General features: G+C 43.3%; 3 pseudogenes; all 3 read right to left on the bottom strand.

Moving 5' to 3' along the window:
* Window positions 1-2,106: 2,106 nt before the first annotated feature.
* Window positions 2,107-2,215, bottom strand: LOC141269781 (5S ribosomal RNA; annotated as a pseudogene).
* A 941-nt stretch (window positions 2,216-3,156) lies between these two features.
* On the bottom strand, window positions 3,157-3,276 carry LOC141267455 (5S ribosomal RNA; annotated as a pseudogene).
* Window positions 3,277-12,235: 8,959 nt separating this feature from the next.
* Window positions 12,236-12,355, bottom strand: LOC141269834 (5S ribosomal RNA; annotated as a pseudogene).
* Between the last annotated feature and the right edge of the window lie 441 nt (window positions 12,356-12,796).

Genomic DNA, 12,796 nt, shown 5'->3' with positions numbered 1-12,796 from the left:
CGCTCCTAGCCTGTTCCTCCCGCCTTCTAGTGGCCGATTACCTAGACCCGCTCCTGTATCTTGTCTGTCCTGTCTGAACACGCTCCTTGCCTGTTCGTCCCGCCTCTCTGAGGGCCGTATTCCCAGACCCGCTCCTGTATTCCACTGCAGTGTCGGTCTCCTCCGTACTCTCGGTTCCAGTCTGAACTCTCTCCTATCCTTTACCTGTTTTGCCTCTATGTCCGTTCCCTTCCTTTTTCTGCAGAGTCTGAACTCGTACCTAACTCCTGATTGTTGTCTCTGTACTCCCGTTTGTGAGTTTGTGGTCCACTCGCTACTTCACTGCAAGTACCCTGTGGGTATCTGGCTCTGCCTTTCTCTTCCTGTCTGTTCCGTGTGAACAGAGCCCTGTCCCCCCTGCGGTTTCCGCTCTGCTCCTGCCTTGTTTACCGCTCTGCGGTTTCCGCTCTGCTCCTGCCTTGTTTACCGCTCTGCGGTTTCCGCTCTGCTCCTTCCTTGTTTACCGCTCTGCGGTTTCCGCTCTGCTCCTGCCTTGTTTACCGCTCTGCGGTTTCCGCTCTGCTCCTGCTTAGCTTGCCTCTCTTGCGGTTTCTGCCCTGCTCTTGCCTTGCTTGCCGCTCCTGCGGTTTCTGCTCTGCTCCTGCCTTGTTTGCCGCTCTGCGGTTTCTGCTCTGCTCCTGCCTTGTTTGCTGCTCTGCGGTTTCCGCTCTGCTCCTGCCTACTTAGCCGCTCTGCGGTTTCCGCTCTGCTCCTGCCTTGTTTACCGCTCTGCGGTTTCCTCTCTGCTCCTGCCTTGTTTACCGCTCTGCGGTTTCCGCTCTGCTCCTGCCTTGTTTACTGCTCTGCGGTTTCCGCTCTGCTCCTGCTTAGCTTGCCGCTCTTGCGGTTTCCACTCTGCTCTTGCCTTGCTTGCCGCTCCTGCGGTTTCTGCTCTGCATCTGCTCGCTGCTCCGGCAGTCCTGTCCTGCTCTGCTTCTGCTCGCTGCTCCGGCAGTTCCGTCCTGCTCTGCATCTGCTCGCTGCTCCGGCAGTCCTGTCCTGCTCTGCTTGCGCTCGCTGCTCCGGAAGTCCCGTCCTGCTCTGCTCTTGCCCACCGCTTCGGGCATTCCCTCTCTGCTGTGTTTGGCTACCGCATCTGCGGTTCTGTTTCTGTGACCCAGTCTGTACTGGGTCTTGTCCTCTCTGTGCTCCAGCCCGTCCTTTCGGCCAGTACCTCCCCGCCTGCATACTCGCCTGTATCCACCCGTCTGCATACCTGCCGTGTTCGATTATATCCACCAGTCTGTGCCAGCCTAACCTGCCTGTTCCAGTAATCCCTGTGTGGGTCAACCCCCGTATCCGGAGTTTGACCTGGAGTAGCACCTGGTCCCTCTGCCCGGTTTCTCCTTGGTGCACTGGCGTCGTATGCCGTCGTGCCACCTTGGTCGGATCGGCCAGATACTTAGTCACGCCCCTCCAGGCACTCTCCGGTTCATGGTCCAGTGGAACCACTACTCCCGCACACGCCAGTCAGTCCGGGCGTGTGCATAAAAGCGAGCAATCTGGCCGTGACGGGGCGGGCTCCGAAGGGTCCATTCAAAGTCTGTGCCGTCCCTACAGGTGTGGTTTGTTTAGCAGTGATTCACCCGCCACATCAGGTGTCTTCAAAAATGTCTCGGCGCAGGGTCTCCTGCAGGCTAAACCCTTCATCGCGGTAATGTGACAGAAAGAGCAAGCTGGACCCATAACTTGGGGGCGGAGCAAGACGTCCAGGGGTGAATGAAGGAAGAGGGTGAAATGGTTGCCAGTGACTTTGAGCTGCTCTTCAGGGGGGAGGGTTGTGTTGACTGCAAAGGTCTTCTGCTTGGGGCTACCGGTGGTTGCCTCCAGCCACGCGGGAGACGCTGGTCCTGGTGAAAAGGAGCCTAGTATTAAAAGTAAAGAAGCAACAATGCTGGAGGCCCACGGTGATCAGAAGGATGCTGGTATTTTGCAGAGATGAAATAGCGCAAGAGAGAAAGCAAATGAAAAAAAGAAAAGAGAATGAATGTGTGCACTTGTGAAAGGGAATGGAAAAAAGGCATAGAAGAGAGTGCCCCCTGCTGGTGGAAGGAAGGAAAAAGCAAAAGCCTAAAGCACCTGGTATTCCCAGGCGGTCTCCTATCCAAGTACTAACCAGGCCCGACCCTGCTTAGCTTCCGAGATCAGGCTTGTTCAGGGTGGTGTGGCCGTAGGCAGAGACAAGCCTCTCACTTGCTGCTTTTCTACTTTGAAGTCTGGCTGCCGGCTGCCCTTTCCAGTGCTCAGCAAGACCAGGTCCTTTTGTGCTTTCCCTTCTCTTCAATTTTTTTGCTGGCTTCCTTAAAAGGTCGTGTAGACACAACGCCCCACTCAGAGCCGCTGAGCTCACTGATCGGCTGCAGCGCTGTCGACGGAACGTCAGCTTCACAGCCAATGCCACAGGCCGGGAGCAGAGGCGAGACTCAACGGTAGACCCGGGTAGGGTGAGTAGAGCGTGGTTAGTTGCTTTCTAATAGGCTGCAGCCGGGGATTAACTTTTAATGAAAGGGAACAATCCCTTTGACTGTCTGCAGCGCGCCACACCTAGGAAGCGCACTCTCACACACAAGCCAGCATGCACACGTGCTCGCACGTGACAACACCCCCTATCTGCCCCTACAACCTCTCCGTCACCATGCGTCAGACTCTCCTGCCTGTTTTATGATTTCAGGGCCCTAGCAGGAATCACCCCCCCTCCCCAAATCCTTCCGCACCTTCCTTGCCTTCCTTGCACTGAGGTTAGCTCTTTGGCAGCCGTCTGGCTTGGTTACACAAGCTTCTTTGCAGAGAAACATGTTACTTCTACTGGCCCTCACTAGGCGGCCGGCATCCAAAACCTTCCCTGGGCACCTGCTGAAAGCCTGGCCCCTTCACGGCCCCGGGTGCTTTTAACGCCATCATTTCCACACGGCGAGCTGCGGAGTCAATAAGCACTCCTAGCCGTGGTAAGGAGCTCGGTGTCAGGCCTGTGTGAAGGGCGGCGGGGTAGCGTACTTAGCTGCCAACTGGCTCAGAGGCCTTGGGGCTTCCATCATCTAAGTTACTTAAGGTCGGTGTCCGGCAAGGCGCCGTTCCATGCTAGCCGAGCTGGGCAGTAGGGCAAAACGTCATCAAAATGGTCTACAGCACCCGGTGTTCCCAGGAGGTCTCCCATTCAAGTACTGTCCGAGCCCAGCCCTGATTTGCTTCCGAGATCAGACGAGATCGGGCGTATCCAAGGTGGTATGGCCAGTAGACGCTGCTCGATCCATCGCCCGGCCAGCCTTTCTCAGGATCGCTTGATGGCGAGCAATCTGGCCGTGACGGGGCGGGTTCCGAAGGGTCCATGCAAAGGCTGTGCCGTCCCTACAGGTGTGGTTTGTTTAGCAGTGATTCACCCGCCGCATCAGGTGTCTTCAAAAATGGCTCGGCGCATGGTCTCCTGCAGGCTAAACCCTTCATCGCGGTAATGTGACAGAAAGAGCAAGCTGGACCCGTAACTTGGGGGCGGAGCGAGACGTCCAGGGGTGAATGAAGGAAGAGGGTGAGATGGTTGCCAGTGACTTTGAGCTGCTCTTCAGGGGGGAGGGTCGTGTTGCCTGCAAAGGTCTTCTGCTTGGGGTTACCGGTGGTTGCCTCCAGCCACCCGGGAGACGCTGGTCCTGGTGAAAAGGAGCCTAGTATTAAAAGTAAATAAGCAACAATGCTGGAGGCCCACGGTGATCAGAAGGATGCTGGTATTTTGCAGAGATGAAATAGCGCAAGAGAGAAAGCAAATGAAAAAAATAAAAGAGAATGAATGTGTGCACTTGTGAAAGGGAATGGAAAAAAGGCATAGAAGAGAGTGCCCCCTGCTGGTTAAAGGAAGGAAAAAGCAAAAGCCTACAGCACCTGGCATTCTCAGGCGGTCTCTGTTAAATGGTTAATTATGGAAATTCATTTGGAATGTTAATCGATAATTATTTTTCTGAGTTCTATGCCTCAGCCATCGTGTCTAGTTGACATGCGCTATTTGTGTGTGTATTTTTTGTTCACTACCATATGTAGAACAGGTGTCCTTACGACTGGCTATAAAAGCCCATGGTACAGAAATGGGGGGCTCTCTTGCTCTGCCCACCCCACAAGACACAGAATCTTCATGCTGAGAAGCAGATGACATGTAGGCCTGGACACATGCTGGACAAAGACATGATTTACCAGCCAGGATCCAAGGAAAGATGGGTGAATCTCAACAATTAAGGTAATTATGGACAAATGGACAATTACTTTATAACTAATTATTGTATGTACCTGCTGCAATCTGATTCTTTTTAATAGACAATCCAAGAATAAATAGATACATTTTTTTATAAGAATATCGTGATATTGATACTTTGAGAAGTCCTCAGTAGAAAAAAATAATACAGGAAGAGTATTATTTTACAATGGTGAGCCAGCCAGTCCTGTTTTTTTGTTTTTTAAATTAAGTAAGTGAATTTCTTCCGTGAACAAGGGGGGAGTCCTGACGAGCTGAACAGCTGTTGTTCACGTGTCAGTAAATTCACTAGTTTGTCACGAGAAGCAGAAAGGACCTACAGACTGAGGAAAGACAGGAAGCAGAGGTACTAACAAGGAACAGAATCACACAGGAAAAGAATCAGACGAACTGAAGACAGGACGTGCTGATAAAGAGAAGCCAAGGAATCTTAAGGTAAGCAAAATATGGATATAATTTCTTGTTTTGCTAAACAAAGTAATATTAATTTCAAAGTTAATGTAGGAGATGACATAGAAGTTTTGTGGCTCAGTTTATACAAAGAATGGAACGGACATACAAGAGCCACTAAAAATATCAGAGAATTCTGGAATTACCCAGGCTCAACTCCAAATTAAAATGAGGAAAAATTTGCTGAAATTATACAAAATCATGCCAAAATATGATGTCAAAATCCATGCCTGTAGAAATTCAGAGACATTTGAGAGCTTCTCTGATAAGTTTGATTTATCCAATGAGGAGAGGAATCAATTATTTAAAATATGGATTCCTGTGACATTGTCCAGACGTTTACATTTAATGCTCTGTGAAAATGACTCTCCTAATGGATGGGAAAATGATTCGGACAGATTAAGATATTTGATTTATTGTGTCACAAAGGATTTTCCCAACATAGAAGATCTGCAGAAACTAAGGATTGGTAGGAAGGAATGTACATATACATTCATGTCCATATTTGAACGGTTGTACAAAGCTCTCATCAAAAATGGAAAAGTACAACATATGATAACAACTTTTGTACAAAAATTCAAATTCCTAAATTCAGTTTCCCAAGTTATGGCATCACAAAAAAATTCATTATTTGAATGTGCGCAGATGCTGGATTTTGTTAGAAAACATGAGAATCGTGAAAAGAAAATAAATCAAGCTAAATTTATAAAACCAGGAAAGGTAAAATCTTACCAAAAGCCAATATCAAACTCTCCTAGACTGAGTCATCCCCATAGTGAACTCTATCAAATACGCAGAAGATTTCATATATGTTATAAGCCATATCAGCCAGTGCAAAGATCCATCTCTCCACAGAATGAGTTAATTCTCAGTCAGAACTGTGATTCTCTAAAAAGGAAAATGGCTGAAACTGATGGACAGAGACAGGTGAGACGACCAACTCACTGTGACGTAATGTAATGTGGACAGAAGAACAGGCAGTTCTCTGAGGTTTTGAAGGATAGAAAAATGTCTTTCCTAAATAGGGCGTTCCTGGAGATATTTGAGAGAGACAGAAGATTTGGTTTAGGGAGTGGCTAAGGAAAAACTGTAATTATAATGTTGTGTCAAAATGTAATACAATGTCTCAATATTTATTTATAATCTTATACAGTAAAATTGTAGTTACATAGTTTCTAATAGTTCATATATATATATATATATATATATATATATATATACACTTGTCTAAGTAGAGATTGCGTATAATTGTATTTATATATACGTTTATAAAATATATATATATATTAATTAATAAATTAGAACTTCATATATATAAATTTAAGTAGCAATATTTTGAATTACATTAGAACCAACCAAAATATGTATAAGATATTTAAATAATTCTGTTTCTGTATGAATTTGATATTTAATTTTATTTTCTTATATTTCCTTAGAGTTTTCATTCCAAAGCAGGATTTGATCAAAAAACTCTAAAATGGATTTATTTCTTTATTCACACAGGAAGTGAAAAAAATGCATGATTTTATGTGTATAACATTTTAAAATAATAACAATATATCTAGTTGAACTATAATATATATGTAATACTTATTAATTCTTTTGTGTTGCTAATATTTTCTGTGCATGAAGTGTTCGTGCAAATTAAAGTAGCTTTACAGCATGACGTGTGACAGCTGCGGCCTTTGAACTTTGAGCTAATAGTATAGGATCCCATTCATTCTATTTTCAACTGATGTAACTTAAGACCGGGCAGCCAGTGAAAAAAGAATCTAAGACAAGAGTTTTTTCAAGTGTCTGAAATTCCAGTGACTTACTCTCATATTATATAATATGTACTTGGGGAATATTCAAAGAAATATAAAGATATTCAATTGATATGGCAATGCGCATTAATAAATTGGGATACAACAATTTTGGGTTAAATATATATATATACAGTACAGACCAAAAGTTTGGACACACATTCTCATTTAAAGATTTTTCTGTATTTTCTTGACTATGAAAATTGTACATTCACACTGAGGGCATCAAAACTATGAATTAACACATGTGGAATTATATACTTAACAAAAAAGTGTGAAACAACTGAAAATATGTCTTATATTCTAGGTTCTTCAAAGTAGCCACCTTTTGCTTTGATGACTGCTTTGCACACTCTTGGCATTCTCTTGATGAGCTTCAAGAGGTAGTCAACGGAAATGGTCTTCCGTCAATCTTGAAGGAGTTCCCAGAGATGCTAAGCACTTGTTGGCCCTTTTGCCTTCACTCTGCTTTCCAGCTCACCCCAAACCATCTCGATTGGGTTCAGGTCTGGTGACTGTGGAGGCCAGGTCATCTGGCCTCGCACCCCATCACTCTCCTTCTTGGTCAAATAGCCCTTACACAGCCTGGAGGTGTATTTGGGGTCATTGTCCTGTTGAAAAATAAATGATGGTCCAACTAAACGCAAACAGGATGGAATAGCATGCTGCTGCAAGATGCTGTGGTAGCCATGCTGGTTCAGTATGCCTTCAATTTTGATTAAATCCCCAACAGTGTCACCATCAAAGCACCCCAACACCATCACACCTCCTCCTCCATACTTCACGATGGGAACCAGGCATGTAGAGTCCATCCGTTCACCTTTTCTGCGTCGCACAAAGACACGGTGGTTGAAACCAAAGATCTCAAATTTGGACTCATCAGACCAAAGCACAGATTTCCACTGGTCTAATGTCCATTTCCTTGTGTTCTTTAGCCCAAACAAGTCTCTTCTGCTTGTTGCCTGTCCTTAGCAGTGGTTTCCTAGCAGCTATTTTACCATGAAGGCCTGCTGCACAAAGTCTCCTCTTAACAGTAGTTGAAGAGATATGTCTGCTGCTAGAACTCTGTGTGGCATTGACCTGGTCTCTAATCTGAGCTGCTGTTAACCTGCGATTTCTGAGGCTGGTGACTCGGATAAACTTATCCTCAGAAGCAGAGGAGACTCTTGGTCTTCCTTTCCTGGGGCGGTCCTCATGTGAGCCAGTTTCTTTGTAGCGCTTGATGGTTTTTGCAACTGCACTTGGGGACACTTTCAAAGTTTGCCCAATTTTTCAGATTGACTGACCTTAATTTCTTAAAGTAATGATGGCCACTCGTTTTTCTTTACTTAGCTGATTTTTTCTAGCCATAATACAAATTCTAACAGTCTATTCAGTAGGACTATCAGCTGTGTATCCACCAGACTTCTGCACAACACAATTGAAGGTCCCAACCCCATTTATAAGGCAAGAAATCCCACTTATTAAACCTGACAGGGCACACCTGTGAAGTGAAAACCATTTCCGGTGACTACCTCTTGAAGCTCATCAAGAGAATGCCAAGAGTGTGCAAAGCAGTCATCAATGCAAAAGGTGGCTACTTTGAAGAACCTAGAATAGAAGACATATTTACAGTTGCTTCACACTTTTTTTGTTAAGTATATAATTCCACATGTGTTAATTCATAGTTTTGAAGCCTTCAGTGTGAATGTACACTTTTCATCGTCATGAAAATACAGAAAAATCTTTAAATGAGAAGGTGTGTCCAAACTTTTGGTCTGTACTGTATATCTAAAACTTCATATGTGGAATGTTTTAGTTGAACAGATCTGTGAATGTCAGAGTGAAGGTGACAGATGAGTAAATCAGCAGCTGCTAAGTGTGATTGATGTGACAGAGGCCTCATATGTTTGTATGTTTGAAAAAAAAAATGTTTCTTTATGTGAAGGTACAAAAATATATTTAATTCTGAGGAAATTATAATACATAATTAGGTATTATCTACATATATATATTTCTATATTTCTTTAATAATTATTATTTCTTGATTTAACTAATAGTGGATAAGGGCAACCACACATCAAAATGGTTTACAAAGCAAATTTAAATTTAGAATAATTTTCCACATGATAATATTCTTGAATAATTATAATATTATTTTTAATGGTTACCTAAATAGGTACACACCTCTCTTTAGTCAAATCTATGCTACTCATCGATATGAAATTTATGCACAATATTTCTAGAAGAATAATTATTTTTAATTTGGTTCTGATATATACATAAATTTTATAAAATAATATTTTTGGTATTAAGGGGGAAAATGTGTTTTTGATCCTGATTACATAATCACTTTTGATCAATACTTATTTTCCACACATTTTAATAAAGAAGAAATAATAATAAGGTACTATGGTATAATTAAGAAGGGTATTACATGCAAAGTTGCATAATTTAATATTTTTTGGTGGTACAAGGTTATGACAAATATGAAATCATCCAGATAATGGAGCTATAAGGGTATTTTTTATGGAGAATATAATTACTCTGCATTTGTCATTAAAATTTAAAGGCCTTATTTTTATTTTTATTCTTATTTTTACTCTTAATTTTATTTTTCATTTTTAAAATTTTATTCTTACTTTATACTTCTTATTTTTCTATTTTTTCATTTTTTAATTCTCATTTGATTTTATTTAAGTTCAATATCTCAATTGAGAAAACACATTAATATTTAATAAAGTAATGTCTAATACAAGAGTATTGCTTCATTAAATATATATTGCTAAGGAAAAAAATGTTTACATTTTCTGAGTAAACACAACAATTCATTCATTCATTTATTCATTCATTCATTCATTCATTCATACATTCATATATTTATTCATTTTGGTTCAGGAGTATACATTCTTTGATATTATTGGTTTAATAAAGATATAAAAACTTGTTTTTTCAAAATACACTGACACCTATGGGTTGGAAAAGGTAATTACACCTATGACATAAAAATGTTCTATCATATGGAGAACTTGATTGATAATGAATTATTATCTATTATAGTTTATTATTCCAAACATAATTTATTTTAATATTTTGATAATAATTAGATGGATATTACTGATTGCTATGGTACGATGTGATATTATAGGTTAGGAAAAACTGCCAGATTTGGTATCAGATTAGGGAATGAAGACTTCAATCAAGACATCGCAATTATGAATTCTATCTTAATAAAGACTTTTAATTTTTATAAATCAAAGAGATTCTCAAAAGTTACAAGAAGAAGCAACTGATATCCGGACGTCTCAGAAGGTAACAGGTGTGAATGCTGAGTGTTATAATAGACTGTGTCCATTACATACAATACAATTCACACCACTGATCACCAGGACGGCAGAGGACGATGATCCTATATGTACTGTGTTGTGTTAAAGTTTCATCACGTTCCAGTGGTTTCTTATCACCTGCAACGCTTCAATGAAAGCTGGTGAACAGGTAATACCTGGCATATGTGTCCTGTATATAAAGGACTGAGTACTGGTTATGGTGCTATATAAAGCAGGGAAGTGTCAAGTTAACCCTTGCTTTACTGACCAAAGACGTCACATCTGTTCCAAAAGTGACACGAGACCAGTGCGGACACACGGAAGATTCCAAAGACGATCCAACGTAAGTCCAGGTGACACTGCACAGATATTAAAGCTACATTTCATTCATGGACTTTGTTTTCTTATCAACTGACACACATGATCTTTCTAATAAAGAGTACAGTTTATGGACTGAACAATAATGAACACAATTATGGACTGTACAGTATCTACATGCTGTAATTTATTTCAAAGGAGTTTTCATCTAAAGACTGTGTTATAAAAGAACCAAGAAGAAGACGAGACGACGACCCGATGACATCAGATGATGACGATTGAACCCGCGATTGCTTCAATTTAGATATAGGGAAGTATAATTATACATATTAAATGAATATTAGTCACGGCATACCATAACATGAATTCACATCATTATATAACAATAATCCGATATTGATACTATTATTACTATTATTATTATTATGGAAATTTAATGATATTGCCAAGGAAGAAGGAAAGAAAAAATGATTGATGAATGTATCTTCTTTTGAGATTTTTCAGTTAAAGTCCTTATATTCTCAAAAAAGGGGGAAATGTTAAATGGTTAATTATGGAAATTCATTTGGAATGTTAATCGATAATCATTTTTCTGAGTTCTATGCCTCAGCCATCGTGTCTAGTTGACATGCGCTATTTGTGTGTGTATGTTTGGTTCACTACCATATGTAGAACAGGTGTCCATACGACTGGCTATAAAAGCCCATGGTACAGAAAGGGGGGGCTCTCTTGCTCTGCCCACCCCACAAGACACAGAATCTTCATGCTGAGAAGCAGATGACATGTAGGCCTGGACACATGCTGGACAAAGACATGATTTACCAGCCAGGATCCAAGGAAAGATGGGTGAATCTCAACAATTAAGCTAATTATGGACAAATGGACAATTACTTTATAACTAATTATTGTATGTACCTGCTGCAATCTGATTCTTTTTAATGGACAATCCAAGAATAAATAGATACATTTTTTTATAAGAATATCGTGATATTGATACTTTGAGAAGACCTTAGTAGAAAAAAAAAAATACAGGAAGAGTATTATTTTACAGTTTCCCATCCAAGTACTAACCAGGCCTGACCCTGCTTAGCGTCCGAGATCAGATGAGATCGGGCGTGTTCAGGGTGGTGTGGCCGTAGGCAGAGACTAGCCTCTCACTTGCTGATTTTCTACTTTGACGTGTGGCTGCCGGCTGCCCTTTCCAGTGCTCAGCAAGACCAGGTCCTTTTGTGCTTTCCCTTCTCTTCAATTTTTTTGCTGGCTTCCTTAAAAGGTCTTGTAGACAGAACGCCCCACTCAGAGCCACTGAGCTCACTGATCAGCTGCAGCGCTGTCGACGGAACGTCAGCTTCACGGCCAATGCCACAGGCCGGGAGCAGAGGCGAGACTCACCGGTAGACCCGGGTAGGGTGAGTAGAGCGCGGTTAGTTGCTTTCTAATAGGCTGCAGCCGGGGATTAACTTTTAATGAAAGGGAACAATCCCTTTGACTGTCTGCAGTGCGCCACACCTAGGAAGCACACTCTCACACACAAGCCAGCATGCACACGTGCTCGCACGTGACAACACCCCCCATCTGCCCCTACAAACTCTCCGTCACTATGCGTCAGACTCTCCTGCCTGTTTTATGATTTCAGGGCCCTAGCAGGAATCACCCCCCCCCTCCCCAATTCCTTCCGCACCTTCCTTGCCTTCCTTGCACTGAGGTTAGCTCTTTGGCAGCCGTCTGGCTTGGTTACACAAGCTTCTTTGCAGAGAACCATGTTACTTCTGCTGGCCCTCGCTAGGCGGCCGGCATCGAAAACCTTCCCTGGGCACCTTCTGAAAGCCTGGCCCCTTCCCGGCCCCAGGTGCTTTTAACGCCATCATTTCCACACGGCGAGCTGCGGAGTCAATAAGCACTCCTAGCCGTGGCAAGGAGCTCGGTGTCAGGTCTGCGTGAAGGGCGGCGGGGTAGCGTACTTAGCGGCCAACTGGCTCAGAGGCCTTGGGGCTTCCATCATCTAAGTTACTTAAAGTCGGTGTCCGGCAAGCCATCTTTCCATGCTAGCCGAGATGGGCAGTAGGGCAAAACGTCATCAAAATGGTCTACAGCACCCGGTGTTCCCAGGAGGTCTCCCATCCAAGTACTGTCCGAGCCCAGCCCTGCTTTGCTTCCGAAATCAGAAGAAATTGGGCGTATCCAAAGTGGCATGGCCAATAGACTTTGCTCGATCCATCGCCCGGCCAGCCTTTCTCAGGATCGCTTGATGGCAAGCAATCTGGCCGTGACGGGGCGGGCTCCGAAGGGTCCATGCTAAGGCTGTGCCGTCCCTACAGGTGTGGTTTGTTTAGTAGTGATTCACCCGCCGCATCAGGTGTCTTCAAAAATGTCTCGGCGCAGGGTCTCCTGCAGGCTAAATCCTTCATCGCGGTAATGTGACAGAAAGAGCAAGCTGGACCCGTAACTTGGGGGCGGAGCGAGACGTCCAGGGGTGACTGAAGGAAGAGGGTGAGATGGTTGCCAGTGACTTTGAGCTGCTCTTCAGAGGGGAGGGTCGTGTTGCCTGCAAAGGTCTTCTGCTTGGGGTTACCGGTGGTTGCCTCCAGCCACGCGGGAGACGCTGGTCCTGGTGAAAAGGAGCCTAGTATTAAAAGTAAAGAAGC

Source organism: Phyllobates terribilis, unplaced genomic scaffold (assembly GCF_046119375.1).
Source record: "Phyllobates terribilis strain yellow unplaced genomic scaffold, ASM4611937v1 Scaffold_4__5_contigs__length_816908805, whole genome shotgun sequence".
Classification (NCBI taxonomy): domain Eukaryota; kingdom Metazoa; phylum Chordata; class Amphibia; order Anura; family Dendrobatidae; genus Phyllobates; species Phyllobates terribilis.
The sequence above is the reverse complement of the archived record's forward strand: the minus strand, read 5'-3'. Positions and strand labels throughout refer to the sequence as shown.